General features: G+C 47.0%; 1 long non-coding RNA gene across 1 annotated transcript; it reads left to right on the top strand.

Annotated features, from left to right (window-relative positions):
* The first annotated feature begins 3,228 nt into the window (after positions 1 to 3,228).
* Positions 3,229 to 3,515, top strand: LOC128423936 (uncharacterized). Its single transcript, XR_008332899.1, has 2 exons — positions 3,229 to 3,269; positions 3,429 to 3,515. It is a non-coding gene; the product is annotated as an uncharacterized LOC128423936 (long non-coding RNA).
* Positions 3,516 to 24,694: the final 21,179 nt, after the last annotated feature.

Below are 24,694 nucleotides of genomic sequence, written 5' to 3'. Positions count from 1 at the left end.
GCTTAGGGCCCCACTCTCTTGGGGGCCACCCAAAAAATTAAAGGGAAAAAAAACCCTGGATATACATTTCCAAAATATAATATAAAAAACAAATAAAAGAAAACCTACATACAGCAACAGTGTTTTGTGTTGTGTAGGCTCCTATGATGTGAGTCATGGGCCCCGCCTGCTAGCCTGCTCCCTAAAATATCACTGGTTTGCTCATTTCTATATACAGAGTGCCTACATTCTGCATGTGCAAATGGCTTGAGATACCTATTAGGTCCATAAATTACCATATAGCATATATTCAACACAAAAAACAGTGACAATTTGTTGTTGACAAAGGACAGCTGGACATATAAAGGGCCCCAGTACCTTCAGTAGCTTAGGGCAGGCGTAGTCAAACTCGGCCCTCTAGATGTTTTGGGACTACAATTCCCATCATCCCTGACCACTGGTCCTATTAGCTAGGGATGATGGGAGTTCATAGAATCATAGAATCATAGAATCATAGAATCATAGAATCATAGAATCATAGAGTTGGAAGAGACCACAAGGGCCATCGAGTCCAACCCCCTGCCAAGCAGGAAACACCATCAGAGCACTCCTGACATATGGTTGTCAAGCCTCTGCTTAAAGACCTCCAAAGAAGGAGACTCCACCACACTCCTTGGCAGCAAATTCCACTGTCGAACAGCTCTTACTGTCAGGAAGTTCTTCCTAATGTTTAGGTGGAATCTTCTTTCTTGTAGTTTGGATCCATTGCTCCGTGTCCGCTTCTCTGGAGCAGCAGAAAACAACCTTTCTCCCTCCTCTATGTGACATCCTTTTATATATTTGAACATGGCTATCATATCACCCCTTAACCTCCTCTTCTCCAGGCTAAACATGCCCAGCTCCCTTAGCCGTTCCTCATAAGGCATCGTTTCCAGGCCTTTGACCATTTTGGTTGCCCTCCTCTGGACACGTTCCAGTTTGTCAATGTCCTTCTTGAACTGTGGTGCCCAGAACTGGACACAGTACTCCAGGTGAGGTCTGACCAGAGCAGAATACAGTGGCACTATTACTTCCCTTGATCTAGATGCTATACTCCTATTGATGCAGCCCAGAATTGCATTGGCTTTTTTAGCTGCCGCGTCACACTGTTGGCTCATGTCAAGTTTGTGGTCAACCAAGACTCCTAGATCCTTTTCACATGTAGTGCTCTCAAGCCAGGTGTCACCCATCTTGTATTTGTGCCTCTCATTTTTTTTGCCCAAGTGCAATACTTTACATTTCTCCCTGTTAAAATTCATCTTGTTTGTTTTGGCCCAGTTCTCTAATCTGTCAAGGTCGTTTTGAAGTGTGATCCTGTCCTCTGGGGTGTTAGCCACCCCTCCCAGTTTGGTGTCATCTGCAAATTTGATCAGGATGCCCTTGAGTCCATCATCCAAGTCGTTGATAAAGATGTTGAATAAGACCGGGCCCAAGACAGAACCCTGTGGCACCCCACTAGTCACTCTTCTCCAGGATGAAGAGGAACCATGTTGTAGTCCCTAAACATCTGGAGGGCCGAGTTTGGCTATGCCTGGCTTAGGGCCTCATCAAACCTAAATCTGGCCTTGTTTGCATCCTGCCCACAGAACCAAAAAAAATGTAAATGAGATGGGAGAGTGAGAGAGCACGACATTGAATCTTTGATTTGCTTTGGAGCCGAGGTTTTAGACCTCAGAAGGTGGTGGACGATTGGAGGTTTTTAAGCAGAGGTTGGGTCTCCACCTGAAAGGATTTCTTCAGTTGCGATTCCTGCATTACAGGGGTTTGGACTAGACCAGGCACCCCCAAACTCAGCCCTCCAGCTGTTTCGGGACTACAACTCCCATCATCCCTAGCTAAGAGGACTAGTGGTCAGGGATGATGTGAATTGTAGTCCCAAAACATCTGGAGGGCCGAGTTTAGGGGTGCCTGGTCTAGTCCAAACCCCTGTAATGCAGACTAGACATCACTCGGGATCCCTTCCAACTCTTCATTTCTGTGATTCAAGGCTGTGTTTACTTTTTTAAAAAATCAATTCAGTGGTTTTGAATTGATTCAATTGATTCTGGAGATAAAATGCTTGGTTGGTAGGTAGGTAGGAATGGGCATGAAGTTCATCCAGACAACGACAGGGTGGCTCCTCTCAGTGGCCTATACAAATTCCTCTGCTTCCCTCCAGTCTGGTTCCTAGAAAGTTTTTCTAGCTCTTGGACACTGGGACTCTTGAGTCAACTAGACTCGGGAATGAACTTCAAGGGCTTGTTAAACCCAACCACAGACCAAGGTGAGCTTGATCCAGCCCCTGCCCTTTCCCCTGGCTTGGATTTCGTTCAGAGCTAGCAGGTTCATAATTCCCTAGGCAAATTCTGAGAGAGGAGAGCCTAGCTTCTTTTGGGGGCGGAAAGAAAAAGGAGATGGGGTAGCAACATTTCCAGGCCCTTTAGAGCATGGGTAGGCAAACTAAGGCCCGGGGACCGGATCTGGCCCAATCGCCTTCTAAATCTGGCCCGTGGACGGTCTGAGAATCAGCGTGTTTTTACATGAGTAGAAAAAGGGGGGGTGACAAAAAACAACACCAAAAAAAGAATAGGGGGAAAGGAAAAAAGGAAAAAAGAAATTGACTTCCAACTAACTCCATGTGGATCTTTATTCCTCATATCACTGGTTGTCTGTAATGATTGAATTTTCGGAGAATTATTCATACGTGGCTTAGCTTAGAATAAAAATCTCACAGGTAAATAAAATAATTCTCCCCCTCCTAATTTAATCCCTGCAATCCCTAATTTAATCCCTTAGGCTGAGAGGCAGTGACCATCCCAAAATCACTCAGTGAGATGATGTTGATGATTTGAATTTATATATTGCCCTATACCCAGAGGTAAAGCTTTGGCTCCAATAGGTATAGCTGAGGCTCCAATACTTTGGCCACCTCATGAGAAGAGAAGACTCCCTGGAAAAGACCCTGATGTTGGGAAAGATGGAGGGCACAAGGAGAAGGGGATGACAGAGGATGAGATGGTTGGACAGTGTTCTCGAAGCATGAGTTTGACCAAACTGCGGGAGGCAGTGGAAGACAGGAGTGCCTGGCGTGCTCTGGTCCATGGGGTCACGAAGAGTCGGACATGACTAAACAACTAAACAACAAAACCCGGAGGCCTCAGGGCGGTTCACATAAAAAGATCACAATATACAAAATAAAAATTATTATTATTATTCTCTCTTCATCATTTCAGCTTCATGGCTGAGTGGGGATTTGAACCCTGGTTTCCCAGGTCAGTGTTTTCGTGCGCTGCTCTGGTTTGCCAGAAGCAGCTTAGTCATGCTGGCCACATGACCCGGAAGCTGTATGCCGGCTCCCTCGGCCAGTAAAGTGAGATGAGTGCCGCAACCCCAGAGTTGGTCAGGGGTCCCTTTACCTTTTACCTTCCCAGGTCGCAGTGCAGCCTGCTAACCGCTACACCACACAGGCTGTCTGAGTGGATCAGAGGGAACGATGTTAATAAACCCATGCCAAAGTTATGTCGCTTGCCATAGCCTGAGAAGTCTTGGGCAGCCATGCTGATGAACTCACAGAGGATAAGGCTAGCAAGCCCTGGGTGTGTATGAAGCTAGGAGCTCAGCTCAAACCTTCTGACGCCCTCAGAGTCTGGGCGAAAAGCAGGCGTAGCTTCCAAGACTAATAGTTACAAGTTGCTCACATACCGTATGTTGGGCCGGCTCACTCCATTGGCTGCCGACCACACTGTACATTTTATACAGCTGTGCTCCCGAGGGTCACCAAAGGCTAACAGGTGGTGATGGATGGCGTCTGCCAGATTGCGCATAACCCCTCCGAGGTGAACTCAGCATCCTTTCGGGAGGGGATCTCTGCCACCCTGAGAGTTTAATATCGACGCAAACGGCACTCGAGGGAAACGCATGTTTATGAGCTCTGTCCAAACACCGTGTGAATCTGGGACGCCACCAAGAAGCCCCGGGAGCTGTTCTCCCTGGGTGAATTTCATGCCAAGGAAGCCTTGCATGAAGGCTTTGAGTGGGATTTCAATTGCGCATAAAGGTTTCTGCACAACGAAGCTACAGATTCAGCTCTCGGCCTCAGCTACTGCCATACTCCAAGCCGGCTCTCTTTGGAAAATAGCAAGACTTGCCTCAAAGGGTGTCCTGGTGTGCATCCCAGAGGTTTTAAGCTTGTCTGACAAGGCACCACCCCAGTGATTCGACCACCATATTAGTACCTACAAGGAGCAGGGGCCTTTTAGTTGTAGGTCAAGAGCTCATGAATGCCTCTCCTTGAGCTACTCCAGGGCCAGATTTAGGTTTGAGGAGGCCCTAAGCTACTGAAGGAAATGGAGCCCTTTATATGTCCAGCTGTCCTTTGTCAACAACAAATTGTCGTTGCTTTTTGTGTTGAATATATAAAGGTAAAGGTACCCCTGCCCAGACTCTGGGGTTGTGCGCCCATCTCACTCAAGAGGCCGGGGGCCAGCGCTGTCCACAGACACTTCCGGGTCACGTAGCCAGCGTGACAAGCCAGCACAGCACACGGAACGCCGTTTACCTTCCTGCTAGTAAGCGGTCCCTATTTATCTACTTGCACCCGGGGGTGCTTTCGAACTGCTAGGTTGGCAGGCGCTGGGACCGAGCAACAGGAGCGCACCCTGCAGCGGGGATTCGAACCGCCGACCTTTCGATCGGCAAGTCCTAGGCGCTGAGGCTTTAACCCACAGCTATACGGTAATTTATGGACCTCATAGGTATCTCAAGCCATTTGCACATAACAAAATATGTATTTTATCAAAGTAATTGTTGAACTGAAATAAAATTAAGAAGTATATTAATAATTATTGATGTACTTTTATTAAGCTCTAACTTAAAATGATTTTTTTATTCATAATGAACTTGATGCAAACACATTGGCATTTGGCAATAGCAAAAGTTCCTTTAGAAATATAAGTTACAAAGACTCATAATCTAGTTTCTAGGAACTTGCTATAATATGAAATAATAATAGATGTAAATATATGATGCAAACTACTAATAACTACAAACAGCGGAATGTAGGCACCCTATATATAGAAATGAGCAAACAGGTGATATTTGAGGGAGCAGGCTAGCAGGTGGGGCCCATGACTTACATTCTAGGAGCCTACACAACACAAAACACTGTTGCTGTATGTAGGTTTTATTTTATTTGTTTTGTATCTTATATTTTGGAAATGTACATCCGGGGGTTTTTCCCCTTAATTTCTTTTAGAGGGGCCAAGATAGTGGGGCCCTAAGCTATAGCTTGCTTAGCTTATACGTAAATCTGGCACTGAGCTATTCAGTCGCTCCCTCTGCCCCTAATATCATCTCACATCTTAATGATGTCGTTCCACAAATAAGTGAGAAGATCGTTTCTGTGGATTCTCTTACACACAAGCTAACATAAAAAAATGGCGCAACACAGTATTTCCAAACTTTTTTCTCACTGTCCTCAAACTTTGTTTTAAACTGTCGCTCCCGCCCCTCAGTGCCACCCCCTGCTTCCTCTATTCAAACCTCTGCTTTACTCAAATTTCCGTTGTTTAAAACCACCATTTCCCTCTCTGTCGCTCCATCCCTGCTTTACTCAAACATAAAATTTTTTTCCTTCCAGTAGCACCTTAAAGACCAACTAAGTTAGTTCTTGGTATGAGCTTTCGTGTGCATGCACACTTCTTCAGATACACTTGAAACAGAAGTTGCCAGATCCCTCTATATAGTGAGAAGGTGGGGAGGGGTATTACTTTACCTTGCTTTTTCCTGTAAGACCTATTGCAGTCGTTAAGAGTCGTCAACAGGCTCATCACAGCTATCTGCCAATCACCCATTCCCACCACCCTTCTGAGTAATACCCCTCCCCACCTTCTCACTATATAGAGGGATCTGGCAACTTCTGTTTCAAGTGTATCTGAAGAAGTGTGCATGCACACGAAAGCTCATACCAAGAACTAACTTAGTTGGTCTTTAAGGTGCTACTGGAAGGAAAAAAAAATTTTGTTTTGACTATGGCAGACCAACACGGCTACCTTTCTGTAACTGTTACTCAAACATCTGCTGTTTAAAACATCTACTTTTTTCCTCTCAGTGTTTCTCCCTTCTCAGTCTACTCAAACACCTCCCATTCCTCAGCTGTCTCATGTGAGAGAGACAAAGGATGCAAAGCTCTCAGATATTTCCTTGTGTGAAGGCACTTCGCTCAAACCTCTGCGTTGTTTCAAACTGCCATTTTCCTCTCAGTTCAATCACTGCTTTGGTCAAACTTCTGCCATGGTTTTTCGTTCTTTTTTTCAGCTGACAGATTTGTGGCCGCACCGAAACCACGTTCCACTAAAGATGATGAAGGAAATGCAATTAAAAACCCCACAATCCAGAATAAAGTGCAGGTATCTGCTTTTGCCGCCAGAACTGTTGGTAGCCATCTTTGAATTGAAATTTCGATTCTTCGTTTGTTGCTAATTCTATCAAAATGGGTTCACCCAATTCCAGGAAAAACTCTCCTCTCCAGCACAACCACCGGATCCAGGGGAGACATTGCCTTTTTAAAGAAGTGCTTTATTAAGGTTAAAAAAAAGTAACAAACATAAGAATTAATAAAGAAAAATAAATGAAACTGTTATATCATATCTCTCTACATTCTTCTTAAATTTCTAACAACTTCCAGTCACCTCATTGTGTATTTACCATTTAATCTGACTAGCGAACTATTAATCTTCATTTACTTTTTATTAATTTTGATCAGTGTTATTATGTCTCATGGTTGTTCATTCATCCTAACACAGAAGTCACTCAAGTCCTGCCACTGACGTCATATTGCCGCAATATTCAATAAGGTATTTTTTTTTCCATATCCCGTTTCCTAATAAATGCTTGGTCTGTATTACCTCTCAATTTATCTGTCATTCTTGCCAACTTGGCGTGCTCTAACAACTTAGTTTGCCACTCCAGTTTCTCCTTTCCAGTTAGTGGCAATTAGTATTCTTGCAGCAACTGTAGCAATACAAAAATATTTCTCTCGCATTTTTTTTTGGTCTATCTGGGCCGAGTATCCCCTGGAGAAAAGCCTCTGGGTTTTGGTTTTTTTTTGCAGAAGGATGCCTTAAACATTCTTTTAAGTTCATTGTAAATAACATTCCAAATCCCTTAATTTTGTGACACATCCACCACATGTGCAGCATTGAACCTTCAACTTTGTCAGCGTCTTGCAACAGCGCCTGATCTGGTGGTGAGCATCATTGCACAACAGATGAAACAAGTGCGAACAGTTTTTCAAAACTGACTTCTCATTTTTTTCTTTATGCTTCCACCCACTGGCACAGGAATAGTAGTAATACTAATCATTTATTATTTGTTCCCCACCCATCTGGCTGGGTTTCCCCTGCCACTCTGGGCGGCTTCCAACAAGGATTAAAAATACATCAAAATGTCACACATTAAAAACTTCCCCGAACAGGGCTGCCTTCAGATGTCTTCTAAATGTCAGGTAGTTGTTTATTTCCTTGACATCTGACAGGAGGGTGTTCCACAGGGTGGGCGTCACCACCGAGAAGGCCCTCTGCCTGGTTCCCTGTAACCTCACTTCTCACAGGGAAGGAACCGCCAGAAGGCCCTCAGCGCTGGACCTCAGTGTCCGGGCAGAACGATGGGGGTGGAGACGCTCCTTCAGGCATACTGGACCGAGGCCGTTTAGGGCTTTCAAGGTCAGCACCAACACTTTGAATTTTGCTCAGAAACGTACTGGGATCCAATGTAGGTCTTTCAAGACCGGTGTTATGTGGTCTCGGTGGTCGCCCCTAGGAAGAGGAGTGCTGGGGTTGCGCACCGATTCTGACAGCTCTGTCCTGGTTAGGTGCCATCGTGGCTGCCCCCCCCCCGTGCTGGGCGCCATGCCCCCAGGTCGCATGCCATGGCCCCGGGATGCGAGCCAGCCCCACCCCCGCCTGTGCTCTGCCCCACGGTGCCGGAGCATGAAGCTCCGCCCCTTCTTCCACCACCCCCTTATTTTTATTCAGTGCGCCCACCAATTGTACCCGAGGTTCCTACTGTCCCCTTGGATCACTCCAGCACACAGACCCCAGGTGGTATTGCCCATTTTGGGAAACACTGTTTTAAACCACCATTCCATCCCTTCTCACTCCCATGCTATGGGCACTATGCTGTTATGCAACGTGCGTTAACCTCTGCTCCCCTCCGCACGGAACTAAAATTTACAGCATGTGTGGCAATTAAGGAAAATCATACGAAAACGATGTATAGATGGTATTTCACGCCAGTAAAATTAGTAAAAGGGATGCAGGTGGCGCTGTGGTTTAAACCACTGAGCCTAGGGCTTGCCGATCAGAAAGTCGGCGGTTCGAATCCCCACGACAGGGTGAGCTCCCGTTGCTCGGTCCCTGCTCCAGTTGGAAGCACGTTCAAGTGCAAGTAGATAAATAGGTACCGCTCCGGTGGGAAGGTAAACGGCGTTTCCATGCGCTGCTCAGGTTTACCAGAAGCGGCTTAGTCATGCTGGCCACATGACCTGGAAGCTGTACGCTGGCTCCCTCGGCCAGTAAAGCGAGATGAGCGCCGCAACCCCAGAGTCGGTCACGACTGGACCTAATGGTCAGGGGTCCCTTTACCTTTACTATATACTGTTACTGTATAAGTTTGTTAATTTTGGGAAATTAATAAAATATCATATCATATCGTATATATATATATATATATATATATATATATATATATATATATATATAAACATTTGCTCCCTTCCCCTGCCCTGACTTTATGCAATCCTAGATAGTGATACCGTACTACAGATGTTCCACTGGGGGCTGCACGACGACAGCCTTCCATTTTTATGTCTATAGGAAGATATATAACAGCAAGCATGCAAAACAGTTATGGGCGTCTCCCCAGGTAGCCAGCTTAAAACAAATGCTTCTAATATATCTTTTAAATCCACTGGTGACTCTGGAGATCTTACGTAAACAGAAGAAGTGGAAATTTTGAAAACCTACTTGGCCTTGTTGGAGCAAGGCAGGGTTTACTTAGTTTTTATGTGTTTGAAACCTCTGCTGCTTTTCCTGCGGGGTTGGGGGGCTGGGATATAAATGGCAACAAAGGGGCTGGGAGGCAGCAACAGATTCCCATTTGGCGAAGGTGCAAGTCTTAACGGATCGTGACCACCAAAGTCAAAAGGAGAGGTATGATTTCATAGATTTCATGGAATCATGGAGTTGGAAGGGACCCCAGGATCATCTAGTCCGGGGTAGACAACCTAAGGCCCGGGGGCTGGATGCGGCCCAATCGCCTTCTCAATCCGGCCCGCAGACGGTCTGTGAATCAGCGTGTTTTTACATTAGTAGAATGTGTCCTTTTATTTAAAATTCATCTCTGGGTTATTTGTGGGGCCTGCCTGGTGTTTTTACATGAGTAGAATGTGTCCTTTTATTTAAAATGCATCTCTGGGTTATTTGATGTTGTTGTTTTTAGTGGGTGCTGAAAAGAGTAAGGTGAAGATGCCTGATTGATCTCAATAGGTAGGGAATTCCAAAGTGTAAGTTTTGCCACACTAGAAAATCAAGTTCCTGCAAATGCAGAATGAGTATTATGCAGTACCTGTCAATTCCTCCGATTGAAGTGGTCAAGTGGGCACGTGGGGTAAGGTGATCTTGAAGGTAAACTGTTCCCAAGTTGTTGTTGTTCTTTGGCAATCCTTCATAGCTGAGTAAAATTGTCTTCCATAAAACACTGTTTAAACAGTGAGTCCATAAGTGACTGTGGAGACCCACACGTCCTTCCACAGTGGGGACATTGGTTTTCAGGCAGGAGTTGATCACGGTGTGGATTTGCCAAGCATGCCTTCCTCTTAACATGTTTCTCCCTTGCGTCCTGAGTTCGAGTGTCTTCAAAGCCCATGACACCTTTGGTCAAGGCTGTTCTCCAACTGGAGCACTCGCAGGCCTGTGTTTCCCAATTGTTGGTGTTTATACTACATTTTTTTAAGTTTTGCCTTGAGACAGTCTTTAAACCTCTTTTGTTGACCACCAGCATTACACTTTCCATTTTTAAATTCGGAATAGAGAAGTTGCTTTGGAAGACGATAATCGGGCATCCAAACAACATGACCAATTCAATGAAGTTGATGTTGAAGAATCGTTGCTTTGACACCGGTGATCTGAGGCCAAGTTATTAAGGGCTTTATATAGTAACACTAACATCTTAAACCTGGCCCATTAGCAAATCGGCCATCCGTGCAGATCTCTGAATGCAGGCATTATATGCGGACAAAGCCTCATACCTGTCAGCAATCACACTGCAGCATTTTGCAGTAACTGCAGCTTCGGCGGAAAGACCCACATAAAACACATAGCAGTACTCCAGTCTTGAGGTAAGGTAGCATAAGGTACTATAAGGTAGCGTCCAATGCTCCTGTGATTTTTCTTCTGGTGCTTCTCCCGACCACCACCAGTCATCAGGTATACTGGGCCTGGTTTTGTTTGTTTGTTTTGCTGTGGTGCTGAAGCATAAGATAAAGGTAAAGGTGAAGAGACCCCTGACCATTAGGTCCAGTCGTGGCCGACTCTGGGGTTGCTGCGCTCATCTCGCTTTATTGGCTGAGGGAGCTGGCGTACAGCTTCCGGGTCATGTGGCCAGCATGACTAAGCCGCTTCTGGAGAACCAGAGCAGTGCACGGAAACGCCGTTTACCTTCCCGCCGGAGCGGTACCTATTTATCTACTTGCACTTTGATGTGCTTTCCAACTGCTAGGTTGGCAGGAGCTGGGACCGAGCAATGGGAGCTCACTCTGTCGCAGGGATTTGAACCGCCACCTTCTGATCGGCAAGTCCTAGGTTCTGTGGTTTAACCCACAGCGCCACCCGCGTCCCTCATCCTGACCTATAATTGTTAAGTTGTGGGTGAACATATCAGATGACACAGCGATTCTTCCAAAGCAGCTCTTTATTTGTAAGCTGGAACAGAACTGAACTGAGGAGCTCAGTCAGCCTGCTTATATAGAGCTCCAGAACAACATAAATGTAAAAGGTAAAGGTAAAGGTACCCCTGCCCGTACAGGCCAGTCGTGTCTGACTCTGGGGTTGTGCACCCATCTCACTCAAGAGGCCGGGGGCCAGCGCTGTCCGGAGACACTTCCGGGTCACGTGGCCAGCGTGACAAAGCTGCATCTGGCGAGCCAGCGCAGCACACGGAAACGTTTACCTTCCCGCCAGTAAGCGGTCCCTATTTATCTACTTGCGCCCGGGGGTGCTTTCGAACTGCTAGGTTGGCAGGCGCTGGGACCGAGCAGCGGGAGCGCACCCCGCCACGGGGATTCGAACCGCCGACCTTTCGATCGGCAAGCCCTAGGCGCTGAGGCTTTTACCCACAGCGCCACGCGCAAATGTAGCAACTTTCTAAAACTATCCAATCACTGAACATCACTTTCGATCCTTCATTTGCATACAAACTATCCAATCAGTGAACGTCACTTTTGATCCTTCATTTGCATAACTATTTACAGTATCCCCCTGCTGGCCCAGGGTGAAAACTTCAGTACATAACAATAATACCAAGTAAAAATGCTTCTGGTTTTTTTTTAAGAATGTATATTTCAACATCTTTTTCATCTCATTACATATCATTTTCCAGAAGTTTTTTACTTTCTTACATTCCCACCACATATGATAAAATGTTCCTTCTTTTTCTTTACATTTCCGCCTAGATGGCTTTAAAAGGGGTTAGACAAATTCACAGTAGTGATGTATGGAAGTGAGAGCTGGACCATAAAGAAGGCTGATTGCCAAAGAATTGATGCTTTTGAATTCTGGTGCTGGAGGAGACTCTTGAGAGTCCCACGGACTGCAAGAAGATCAAACGCATCCATTCTTTTTTAAAAAAAAAAAAATATTAGCCGACCAATCAAATCAAATCACATCACATAAATTCCGAATTACAAAGCCGAATTTTAAATTTTGTTGAGGGGACCCATATTTCAAGATCCGAAGGGGGATTCCGATCATCTTCTTGCTACTGCGTTAATATCCAAATCAGTCCAAATAATGTTCATAATTCTATCCAGTCTTATCTTGCTGTTTCCACATCTCATCTTGTTCGTATATTTTTTCTTTTTTTCTTTATGATCTCTTCTGATAATCTCCTTAAGCAGATAAACACCAATTATAATCCTGTGTGAATTTTTCCGTTCGTCCAATCCTCATATCAAGATGGTTTCCATATATCATCGCTTTTATAAATAACATCGCTCTTTCCATCTCGCCGATCTGTCGCTCTTAAGTCCCTCTGAGGAGTCTCACCCACAATATAAAAACAGCTCTGTTCCTCCTCCCAGACTCAAGTCCTCCGACAGAACTTGCCAACATGGCGACGGTATTTTTAACTGCGTCATTCCAAAGCTCTTATACTTTCCACGATCTTCTTGAAACATGCCTTGGTTAGAAAATTATCTCCACACAGACATAAATCCACAGCTTAAGTCATTAAAATGGCTTTTCTGACGTGTGGGGGGGGGATTCTTGGTTAATCACATAGAGGAAAGAAAGGAAAGTTTCCCCCCCTCCCCCATCCAGTCCCTTTGCCATACCGAGCCTTGGTGATCTTCTCATGATTTATTCTTGTTCTTCCGACCCGTCTTGTTTATCAGAGATCTCTTCAGTTAGCAGTCTTTACTCCCCCTCCTTCCTTGAAATATGTGCATTCACTTCCTCCTAATTGTTTCTTTTGAAGTTATTGCAGCTAGAGGCGCGGATCAGAGACAGCATCCAGGAGCGCCGAGATCCACAGGAGGGTTCTACCTAGTACCCCCATCCCCACAAATTCGGGGGTGGTATAGGGCACAGCAGGTAAGGGCAGCCCCCCACATCCTTGGGGGGGGGTAGGGAGGCTATTTACTCCCATCATAGCCTCCTAATTACCTTGTGTGGGTCGGAGAGATGTTATTGTCAGCCATCTTCCGATGCGCCCCTAGTGGCCCCTCCCAAACACATCCATTCTTAAGGAAATTAGCCCTGAGTGCTCACTGGAAGGACAGATCCTGAAGCTGAGGCTCCAAGACTTTGGCCACCTCATGAGAAGAGAAGACTCCCTGGAAAAGACCCTGATGTTGGGAAAGATGGAGGGCACAAGGAGAAGGGGACGCCAGAGGATGAGATGGTGGGACAGTGTTCTCGAAGCTACAAACATGAGTCTGACCAAACTGCGGGAGGCAGTGGAAGACAGGAATGCCTGGCGTGCTCTGGTCCATGGGGTCACGAAGAGTCGGACACGACTAAACGACTAAACAACAACAACAACAACAGACAGACAGACAAATTCATGGAGGAGAGGAATACGAGCCAGGATGACTCGACTCTGCCTCCAACAACTGGAGGCAGCAGTGCTTCTGAACACCAGTTGCTGGAAACCACTGAAGAGGAGCGTTGTTCTTGTGCTCAGATCCTGCTCGCAGGCTTCCCAGAAGAGGCATCTGCTTGGCCGCTGTGAAGGCAGAATGCTGGATGAGATGAGCCCTTGGCCTGCCCCAGCAGAATCTTCTTACGTTCTTACGACAACATTTTGTGCCTTTCCTGTACTGGTTCCAGATTGGAGCATTTGCGTAACCTTGGGTGTCCTCGAAATGTCCTCCTTCTGAACTTCTCCTTGGCCCTGAGCTGGCTCCAGCTGAAAGATGGAGCAGTCCATGGTCCACCCGACTGATGCAACCTGGCAGCTGTTAGGAGGAATGTCAACCCAGCCAGCCTTTTTGAACACAGAGAGAAGACTGCATGGAGATGTGTGTCTGCCAAGAGTCTATGCAAATGGGCTACTTCTGGATTATCATCTCCTGCTTCCAATCAGCCTCCTTTCCCCCCTTTCACCACCAGCACCATTTTTCTTTTCTCATCATCTGCCAACGGAGGAGCGTCTAAATTCCATCTTCTTCTCACCTGATCTTGTTTCACATCTTGCTCCTTCTCTTCCCCCATTTGGAAATGTCACCGTCACGGTCAAAGGAGAATAAAAGCATTTGACTGTTTGTCTTGGTCTTGGTGCAAGAACGGAACCTGTTTGGCGAGGCGAACCTTGCAATCCCGTTGACCAGGGCAAGGAGAAGGCAAAAGGGGAGGCCCAGAGCAAGAGGAGGGCAGAGGAACTGGCATAAGGTTGGCCTGGAATTTGGTCTGGAGAGCTCAATTTCCGTCAGATCCAAAGGAGGTCTTTTAAAATGCTCCATTTGCTTCAAAGTAGATCCCCTGAGAGACCAGCAAATTACTTTCCGTGCCAGTGGAAATATCCAATCGGGGAAAACAATCCGATACGCCAAAAAAGGGCCAAGTTGTGTTTGGATTTTCTTGGGCTTGTCATGTGTCTCTTCCTGCTTCTGGTTTCCCCCCCTCCCAGCTTATTCAAGAGTCTGGATCAATTTCAGTTTGAAGGTTTTACGGCTCATTACAAGTCTCTCTCTCCTGGCTTATGTTTTCCAAGGCAAACAGATACAATGCAGTTTTTTTTAAAAAAATGAAAATCTGCGACTTCCTTTTCCCACTTCTGGAGTCATGTGAGAACTTGGGATTCCTGGATTTCCCCTTAAGGTAAGCTTCATTGCAGCTGGCTGCTCTCCCAGGTAAAACTGGGAAGGTAAAACTGGGAAGCCCTCTCTATCCAACTGGATGGGGGCAGCTGGCACTCAGTTCTTCTCCATACCATCCCTTAACAGTAGTCCACCTAGCTACCATTATGAAACTAAAGTATTGAATTCCCCTAGCTTTTCCTCTTCCCTCCTCCCCCTTTTTCCTCATGTGATGCACCCATTTGAATTGAATAATTAGACTGTATGTTTCAGGATGCGGGTGGCGCTGTAGGTTAAACCACAGAGCCTAGGACTTGCCGATCAGAATGTTGGCAGTTTGAATCCCCGCAACGGGTTGAGCTCCCGTTGCTCCGTCCCTGCTCCTGCCAACCTAGCAGTTCGAAAGCACATCAAAGTGCAAGTAGATAAATAGGTACTGCTCCGGCAGGATTTCCTTCAGAATGGATAGGTTTGATCTTCTTGCAGTCCATGGGACTCTCAAGAGTCTCCTCCAGCACCAGAATTCAAAAGCATCCATTCTTCCATACATCACTACTGGGAAAACCATAGCTTTAACTCTACGGACCTTTGTTGGCAAGTTGATGTTTCTGCTTTTTAAGATTATACTAAATGGGAAAAAAGAAGGGCAAAAAAACCTATTCCAAAATCATATATATACCAACACTTTGGACTTCCTGTCTATCCCGTTGTATATTCCTTTTTTTTTTCCAAATGAATGTAATCTTAATATTGTATATTCCTTTACATATTCCTTTACATTTTATCCAAAACATTCCTAAATCAATATGTAGCCTTGGTCTTGTTTCTCAACTCAGTCTCTCTCCAACGTCAATCGAATGCTAGCATAGATAGCGAACCTTTACTGTATTTTTGAACATGACCACTTCTGGATCAGGTCAGGTGAATCTACTGGGGAATTTTAGTAGGGCAGGTTCTTCCTCCATCCCAAGTGGGTGAGGTCTTAGAGGGGGGGTTGAACGGTTCACAAATAAGGCTAAAGGGAGATGATGTGATCACGTTACTGGCAGAGTGATGGGGAGACTGAATCAGTTTGGAACTGGGCAGCCAAATTAACTAATCATATACTAATCATATATTAACGAGCTAGTGATGTATGGAAGTGAGAGCTGGACCATAAAGAAGGCTGATCATCAAAGAATGGATGCTTTTGAATTATGGTGCTGGAGGAGACTCTTGAGAGTCCCATGGACTGCAAGAAGATCAAACCTATCCATTCTGAAGGAAATCAGCCCTGAGTGCTCACTGGAAGGACAGATCCTGAAGCTGAAGCTCCAATACTTTGGCCACCTCATGAGAGGAGAAGACTCCCTGGAAAAGACCCTGATGTTGGGAAAGATGGAGAGTACAAGGAGAAGGTGACAACAGAGGACGAGATGGTGGGACAGTGTTCTGGAAGCTACCAGCATGAGTTTGACCAAACTGCGGGAGGCAGTGGAAGACAGGAGAGCCTGGCGTGCTCTGGTCCAGGGGGTCACGAAGAGGCGGACATGACTAAACGACTAAACAACAACAACAATATTAACGAGCTTCCAGCATTGCAGGAGGCTGGATGGACTAGATGACTCTTGGGGTCCCTCCCAAATCTATGAGTGCACGTCAGAAATAAACAGGTAAAACACAGGGCAACCTCTGGATTTCCTGAAATTCCTTTCATAAAAGAAGCTACTGAGCTGCTTCTTCGAATTGCACACTTTTTATTACAGACTGGCCTTCAGAGGTCCCTTGTGTCAACCCCTGAAAACTTATCCATGGCTATTAGGAGAGAGGTTTTCCCCCACGATTTTGCCTGACCAACTTTACTATAAAACTCTGCCTAGCCACAAAACCCCAGACGGAGAGCAAATGACAGTTTATCCGTGACTCTTCCTGTTTTCTTTTTGGACGTATCTGGTGATGGGCTGGATGGTTTTAGCCTAGCGGACGGGGCGTCTCTCTCTCTACCCCCGCCCCATAAGGAGGCCCTCTTTTCTCTCTGTCTGCAGAACTTGAAGGCAGTTTCCCTTTTGGGGCTTTCCAGCTGCCCACGGAAAACATCTTGGGTTATTGCGACTGGCCAAGCCAAATGTTTAGAGGGTTTTCTCTCTCTTTCCTAACCTCAGTAGAAAACCTTCCCTCAAAGCAGAAAGAAAACAGCCATCCTAGTGGCCGGTCGATTCACGGTCTCGGAATGCGTCACTCTGCTCAATTTCCCCAGGCAGAAGCCTGTCCATAGCAGCTGGTCTTTTTTTTCTTTCTTTCTTTACGCCATCCTTGCAAAACGAGCTTTGAGGAGGTGAATTTATTTAGAAGTGGCTTGGGGTGTCTGTGACGTGCGTTCTGTCAATGCCTGAGGGAAGAGTGAGTCACTTCTCACACCCAGGGAAACCCTGTGTGTGTGTGTGGCCACTTACCTGCATCATCTCAGCCAAAGTCTCTCTTGGTGAGTCTAGATTCTTGGTCTACGATCCCAATGGCTGCTACGTTCTGTTTCAAGGAGGGCCTGAACTGCTTATGCCCTAGCCCTGATTGGTTACCAAGAATCTCTGGAATAGGCCATGGTTTTCCTTGGGCCTAGTTCTACACTCTTTTCTTGCCATGGGTTCGAGTACTAGGTGGAATCTACACACAGATAAAAGTCCATATGTGACCAAATTTTTAAAATAAATTTCAGTTTTTAACACTATAACAATTTAACAATGCCTAGCACTTATACTTTCCCAGTAGTGATGTATGGAAGTGAGAGCTGGACCATAAAGAAGGCTGATCACAGAAGAATGGATGCTTTTGAATTATGGTGCTGGAGGAGACTCTTGAGAGTCCCATGGACAGCAAGAAGATCAAACCTCTCCATTCTGAAGGAAATCAGCCCTGGGTGCTCACTGGAAGGACAGATCCTGAAGCTGAGGCTCCAATCCTTTGGCCACCTCATGAGAAGAGAAGACTCCCTGGAAAAGACCCTGATGTTGGGAAAGATGGAAGGCACAAGGAGAAGGGGACGACAGAGGATGAGATGGTGGGACAGTGTTCTCGAAGCTACCAGCATGAGTTTGACCAAACTGCGGGAGGCAGTGGAAGACAGGAGTGCCTGGCGTGCTCTGGTCAGGGGGTCATGAAGAGTCGGACACGACTAAACGACTAAACAACAACAACAATTGTTGGTCTTAAGCTATTCCCTGGCATGTGTCCCTGTCGCCTCTGCCTTAATGTTGACAGCGCACAATTCCTTTTTGCAGCTTATTAAATAACACCGCATGTCACCCAAAGGAACAGAGACACCTCCGTCTTCCGATTGCCAGAGAGGGTGGAGGCCTTTTCCATGATGCCCAGTGTGTGTGTTTGTGTGTGCAAGGGCTATAAACACACTATACTCACGCTTGCTCTTTAGCAGTGGAAAGAGTGGATAACATCAACTTTGTAACTTGAGAGGGTGGCAGCGCAATGATTTCCCCTTGGCTCAGCCCCTGAGCCTCTTGACAGGCCCAGTGGGCGTAAAACCTGTGTTGTGGTTCCCACGACCTACCGATAACCCAGTCATCACGTCAAGGGGAGGGACAGATAGGGAACCCCGGCAAACACCAATAAGGCAAAAAAACTAGCTTCATGCAGCGGTTTTCAACACCCAGTGCAACATGTCTCCATAATTAAATTTCGCAGAGACCCAGCCAGCCATTCCCAAGGAGTGGCGCAAACACAGGGAGCTGTTCCTCTTCCAAATATTGACAGGAGAAAGCCACTAAATACGAGAAGCACTCATATTGTGTGTTTGGTTTGTTGCTGCCTTTCAGAGAATAGAACCATCTCGCTCAGGCCTGCCTGCTCTCTCCGCAGTCTCTGGCAGAGGCAGAAACTTCAGATTGCATTTCAATGCCGAAACAACGTATTGATGCATTCCCGGAATAAATACGTGAACCGAAACTTGCCTGTCCTTTGAAATTTGCACTTGCGTGGCGAGTCCCGCCTCCCCCCCTTGGAAAATAAAGACACAGGACACAGTATTTAAGGTTAATGGGCGGAAAAGGCCGCAACTTTATTGGTTACAGGTGATGAGCGGTATTGGCTTAGGCATTGGTCCTATCGACTAACCGGATTCAGCCTGATTGCAGGAAGGCCGGCAAGGGTTAACCACCAGTAGGGGGAGTCCTGCTGATGTACATCAACTAGGAGCTCCCCCGGGGTCACCGCTCCGGGGCATGCCTTAGGCCCACAGCTCCATAGGCTTCGGACAGGGCAACACCCCCTGGAATCCTTTACCAGACTACCCTTCGCTTTGGGAGAAGGTGATGGTGCTTCCTCCCCCCCCTCATTTGCATAACAATACCCCGACCAATGCCTGACCGCCAATGCCGAGAAAGTTGTGACGATTTGCTACGAGGTAGGCGAAAAACCAAATGGCTGGTGCCAATTTGCCAAGTGGGAAAAATTCCTACCAGGCCCCTTGATGGCGACCAACCGAAGTCCATAGCAATGTCACTTTGCAATTTGCACTTCTCTGAATTTGGGGGTGCAGTTCTTCAACTGCAACCTGTATCCAAGACAGCATGGCTTAAAAGGGAAAGGGCATGCAGACAATATGCATGTTGGTGGAAGGAATGTCCTAAAATAGCTGGCAAAAATGCGTAGGAGGCAAAATTGTACAGTGGTGCCTCGCTAGACGAAAATAATCCGTTCCGCGAATCTCTTCGTCTAGCGGTTTTTTCGTCTTGCGAAGCAAGCCCATCGACAGCTTAGCGGATTAGCGCTACAGCTGTCAAGCGGCTTTTCACGATCAGCTGTTAAGTGGCTTATCAGCGGAACAGCTGATAAGCGGCTTAGCGGCTTAGGAAATGGGCGAAAAAAGCGAAAAACCCCGCGGGGGGACGCAAGATTTTTTCGTCTTGCGAAGCAACCCCATAGGGAAATTCGTTTTGCGAAGCGCCTCCAAAACGGAAAACCCTTTCGTCTAGTGGGTTTTCCGTCTTGCGAGGCGTTCGTCTTGCGGGGCACCACTGTATACGAAAGCTCAGGGAGACACACACAAAAAGCATACTTTTAAAAAAATAGATCACTCGTCGCCCTATAGAAGCAAACTGACCTCACTTGTAGATTATTTAATTTGTCAATACGAATGGAAGTTGTTAATATTGCAGTTGTTGTATAAGGGATTGTTATTTTGACTGGAGTGTAATTGGAATTAATAAGATTCTGGAACGCAGAAATAAAGGAAATCGTCAAACCATCAATTCTAGCACCTAAATTAAATAATTTGGTATTTGAATGATTGGTATTAATAATTGTACAGTGGTACCTCAGGTTAAGTACTTAATTTGTTCCGGAGGTCCGTTCTTAACCTGAAACTGTTCTTAACCTGAAGCACCACTTTAGCTAATGGGGCCTCCTGCTGCTGCTACGCCGCCAGAGCACAATTTCTGTTCTTATCCTGAAGCAAAGTTCTTAACCTGAAGCACTATTTCTGGGTTAGCGGAGTGTGTAACCTGAAGCGTATGTAACCTGAAGCGTATGTAACCCGAGGTACCACTGTATTATAATTTGGCATTGTTATAATGAGGCTACTATTGGAATGTAATTGAAAGCTAATAAAATTATTATCAAAAAAGAAAAAAAGAAACTGAGCTTAGAATTAGAAAAACAAGAAACTGAAACTATCACTTTTTCACGGCGCTGAACCCTGGCATGCTTTTGAACCGGAGTCTGGATCTCAGACCTTCTGCACTTAAGGCATGTGGGAACAGAAGAAGCAGCCTAATACTGAGCTGTGGCTCTCTAGAGCTTCAGTCAAGGAGTCTTTCCTGGCCTCCCCGTTGGGTAAGGTGAGGCAACCGCCTCAGGCTGCAGGATTCATAGGGCAGGAGATCCAGCCTTCAAGGAATGCCTCGCCCACTGCCATGGATGTGGAAGCAGCAACAGCTGTGGCCCTCTCCTTGGAGGCCAGATCCGCCTCCTCCTTGGTAGCCCTGGAACCTTCTGCTGGCAGAACACGTGCTCTCCCATCTATCCATGTCCCTGTCTGCCCCCCACTGTGTTAGATCTTTCCTTTGTTGTGCTTTAGAGAGCAGCCGCCTCCTCAAAGGGCTTGTTTATTGAAAACAGAAGCCCTAAATCAAACCCTGCTAGTCTGCAAACCACTTCAGAGACTCGCTTTGGTGGCCTACACTCCCGGAGCCAAGAAGGGGGGGGGGTGTCTTTCTGTTTTCCATTCTTTGCGATGTAGCTTTGGCGCTTCCAAAGATTTATGTGACGTGTTCTTTTCTGGGGGTTTTATAGGATCTTTGATCAGCCGCTTATGCTTCCACGTGGTGTCAGTCCACTCAGATATGTAGAATCAGGACTTCAAGACTCTCGCTAGTAAACAGCACTATTCCCCCCAAGGCGAGGTGTCGGTGGGTCGTAAGGCGTCCTCGGGGGCAAGGATGACGTTCTTCAGGGTGATGTTTACTGTTGGCTTAATATTGGGTTGGGCCATGGGCAGGTGAAACTAGACCTCTTAGAACAGTACAGTGGCACCTCGGGTTAAGAACTTAATTCGTTCTGGAGGTCCATTCTTAACCTGAAACTGTTCTTAACCTGAAGCACCACTTTAGCCAATGGGGCCTCCTGCTGCCGTTGCGCTGCTGCCACGCGCTTTCTGTTCTCATCCTGAAGCAAAGTTCTTAACCCGAGGTAATATTTCTGGGTTAGCGGAGTCTGTAACCTGAAGCATCTGTAACCTGAAGTGTCTGTAACCCAAGGTACCACTGTAATGGGGAAGAGAAATAAGGAGGAGGACGAGAAGGAGGAGGAGGAGAAGGAGAAGGAGAAGGAGGCGAAGAAAAAGAAGAAGAAGAAGAAGAAGAAGAAGAAGAAGAAGAAGAAGAAGAAGAAGAAGAAGAAGAAGAAGCAGCAGCAGCAGCAGCAGCAGCAGCCATCTGACTGGGTTGCCCCAGCCAATTGGAGCGCTCACATGCCAGTGTTTCCCAATTGTTGGTGTTTATATTACATTATTTAAGATTTGCCTTGAGATAGCCTTTAAACTCTTTTGTTGACCACCAGCATTACGCTTTCCATTTTTAAGTTGGGAATAGAGCAGTTGCTTTGGAAGACGATCATCAGGCATCCGCACCACATGAACAGTCCAACGAAGTTGATGTTGAAGAATCATTGCTTCAACACTGGTGATCTTTGCTTCATCCAATACACTGATATTAGTTCGCCTGTCTTCCCAAGTGATGTGTAAAAATTTTCGGAGACACGGTTGATGGAATCTTTCGAGGAGTTGGAGACGGCGTTTATAAGTGGTCCACGTTTCACAAGTATATAGTAAGGTTGGTAGTACAATAGCAACCTTACAATAGTTATATGCAATGTCAGGCTCAGCTGGTGTCTGAAGCTTTGTTGATGAAGGGAAAGGGAGTCACCAGGAAAGGAAGACAGATAGGAAAGGGGGGAAAGACCTTTTTGAGGGGCCAGGGAGGGTGGTGGCAGCTACATCCCAACGTGAGTGGGAAATGATCCTGTGTGAACTGTCAGCACCAGCTGCTGATAGCAGAAAGGCCCATCAAGAAATGGGTTAGGAGGTGCTGTGGACAAGGAGGTCATGGTGGTTAATTTCTTTCAACACATTCTGGCCCAGGGAGAAACTGAAAGAGCATCTCTGCTTCCCACACGGATCAAGAGGGATACCATCCATGCCTCCTTAGCCTGCAGAAGGTCCCATTTTCAATCCCTGGAATCTCCAGAACGCTGCCCAGAACTCTGGAGAGCTGCTGCCAGTCAGTGTAAACAATATTGAGCTAAATGGGCCAGTGGTCTGGCTTGGTACCAGACTGTCTCCTATAGTCTTGCATTATGAGCTCTGAGCATCTGCCTCCGCTTGGCTCTGATGGCCCTCATGCCCACTAAAGGAGCTATGAATTATGTCTTCCCAGGTGCTATAGAACCCCCTACGCCAATGTTTTTGTGGTCCCAGGCAGACATCAGATCCGACCGAGCCCCTGGTGGACATCCATATGTACCGTATTTTTTGCTCCATAAGGCGCACCGGACCATAAGGCGCACCTAGTATTTAGAGGGGGAAATCAAGAAAAAAAAACTTATTTCCCACCCCAGCCCCAAAGAGCAGCAGACAGGTGGACAGCGGATGGATCCCGCTCGCTGTCTCGGCTTCCTCTTTAGCTGCGCGCAACCTCTCCAGCCGGGAGAGGCTGAGCGGGGCTAAAGCTATAGCCGCGCACAGCCTCTCCCGGCCGGAGGGGCTGCGTGCGGCTATGGCAATACTCCTGCAAAAGCCCACAGGAGCAGCGCACCCTTTAAGGAGTGTGCGGCTCCTGCGGGCTTTTCTACGAGGAGAAAAGCCCTCAAGAGCCGCGCAGAGATTGTGTGCGGCTCTTGGGGGCTTTTCCTGCCTGCCTCCCCCCTGCATTCACTCCATAAGACGCACACACATTTCCCTTACTTTTTAGGAGGGGAGAAGTGTGTCTTATGGAGCGAAAAATACGGTATCTTCTGGCCTGTGTTCCACCCAATCAGTCAAAAGAGGCACATGTCTGCCTTGGCACCCCCAGAAAACAATGCAGGAGAGCTCCGTTGCTGTTAGAAAGAAACGCGGGGAGAGATTCGGTCCAGCCCTTCTCCTCCAAACACAGCTGTTGTCTGAGAGAGCTTCCAGTTCTTTGTGGTTAATTATGAGAGCATCTGCCTTCAATATCTTGTCAGGGAGGGAGAAAGCATCGCACCCCAGGGCAGTCAACTTTGTCATAAAACCGCACAGTGGGAGAGCAACTGCGGTGAGTAAAGGGGTAGTTTTATCTGTGGTTTATCGTTAAACATCCTAACTGAAATGCCATCGGATTGGCCCACTCGGCAAGCCGTATTTTTCTGTGAGTCTCAGAGCTCTCGATTCTGAACACTACGTTTTTTTGAGATCAGGCTCTGTTCATGGAGACCCATGGAAACCTCCACCCAGTTCGCTGCTCTGAAAAGCAGGCACCATTTACGTGACAAAAAACCCTCGCCAAAGTGGTGGCCCCTTTGGGTCTAACTGTCGCAGAGCAAAGCAAGTAGTAATTGGATCCGGTCTTTGTGTGATGGCCTGGGATTCAGACTCAGAGGCTGAACCTGAGGAATCCCAGCCTGCACAGGAGTCCCCGCCTCCAGAACCAACTGATCCAGGGCTGGGGCATGAGCCTGAAGGGTCCTCACCTGTGCTGGATCCTCAGGTGCAGGCACCAGCTGAGTCTGCTCTGGCTCCGGAGGTGATGGAGGACCCATTGCCTGCAGGTGCTCCACTCTCAGCCCCATCAGAGGAAGCTGAGGTTGCCTCTGGGTCCGGTAACCCTCCAGCCTCTCCTGAGCTGCAGAGGCTCAGGGCAGAGAGGCGGAGGGCACTAAGTTCCCGCAGGAGAAGTGCTCGCCTCCAGGCCAGGAGAGGCGAGTCACCTGTGGACTGGGGCCGCCCTATGCCTCAGGTTGCGGGAGCAACATTGTTGGTAGCCTGTTCCTGCCTGCACCCTGTCCTGCTCTTCTGCCAGGGTTCCTGACCTCACCTGACTCCCTGCCTTGGACCCAGCTTCAGCTTTGACAGGCAGCCTCCATACCGCACCCTCGAGCTCAGACTGGACTCAGACCTTGCCGCACGGTTAACCCTTGGGACCAGCACACTTTGGAATATTTGGAATATTTTAGAGCTGTCGCCCGATGTAAGAAACCGCAGTTGATTAATCTGTGACAGTTGATTAATTGGTTGCATGTGTGCGGGTTAAACTAGTGTGCCGGCATCTCATGTTGCTTGAGATGTGGCCACAGTGACGCACACCTTAGTTACATCCTGTTTAGATGACTGTAACATGCTCTACATGGGGCTGCCTTTGGAAATTGCTCGGAAACTTCAACTGGCTCAAAGAGCTGCAGCCAGACTCTTGACTGGGGCTGGTTATAAGGAGCAGATAACTCCCTTGTTACAATAACTCCACTGTCTACCATTCTGCTTCTGGACACAATTCAGAGTGCTGTGTGTGACCTAGAAAGCTCTACTTGGCTGCAGTCCAAGCTACCTGAAAGACCGTAATCCCTCTTATGAACCCACCCAGGTTTTGAGATCTTCAGGGGAAGCCCTGGTCTCGGTCCTGTCAA

Source organism: Podarcis raffonei, chromosome 12 (genome assembly GCF_027172205.1).
Source record: "Podarcis raffonei isolate rPodRaf1 chromosome 12, rPodRaf1.pri, whole genome shotgun sequence".
Classification (NCBI taxonomy): Eukaryota; Metazoa; Chordata; class Lepidosauria; order Squamata; family Lacertidae; genus Podarcis; species Podarcis raffonei.
Note: the sequence above shows the minus strand (reverse complement) of the source record. Positions and strands in the feature narration are given on the sequence as shown.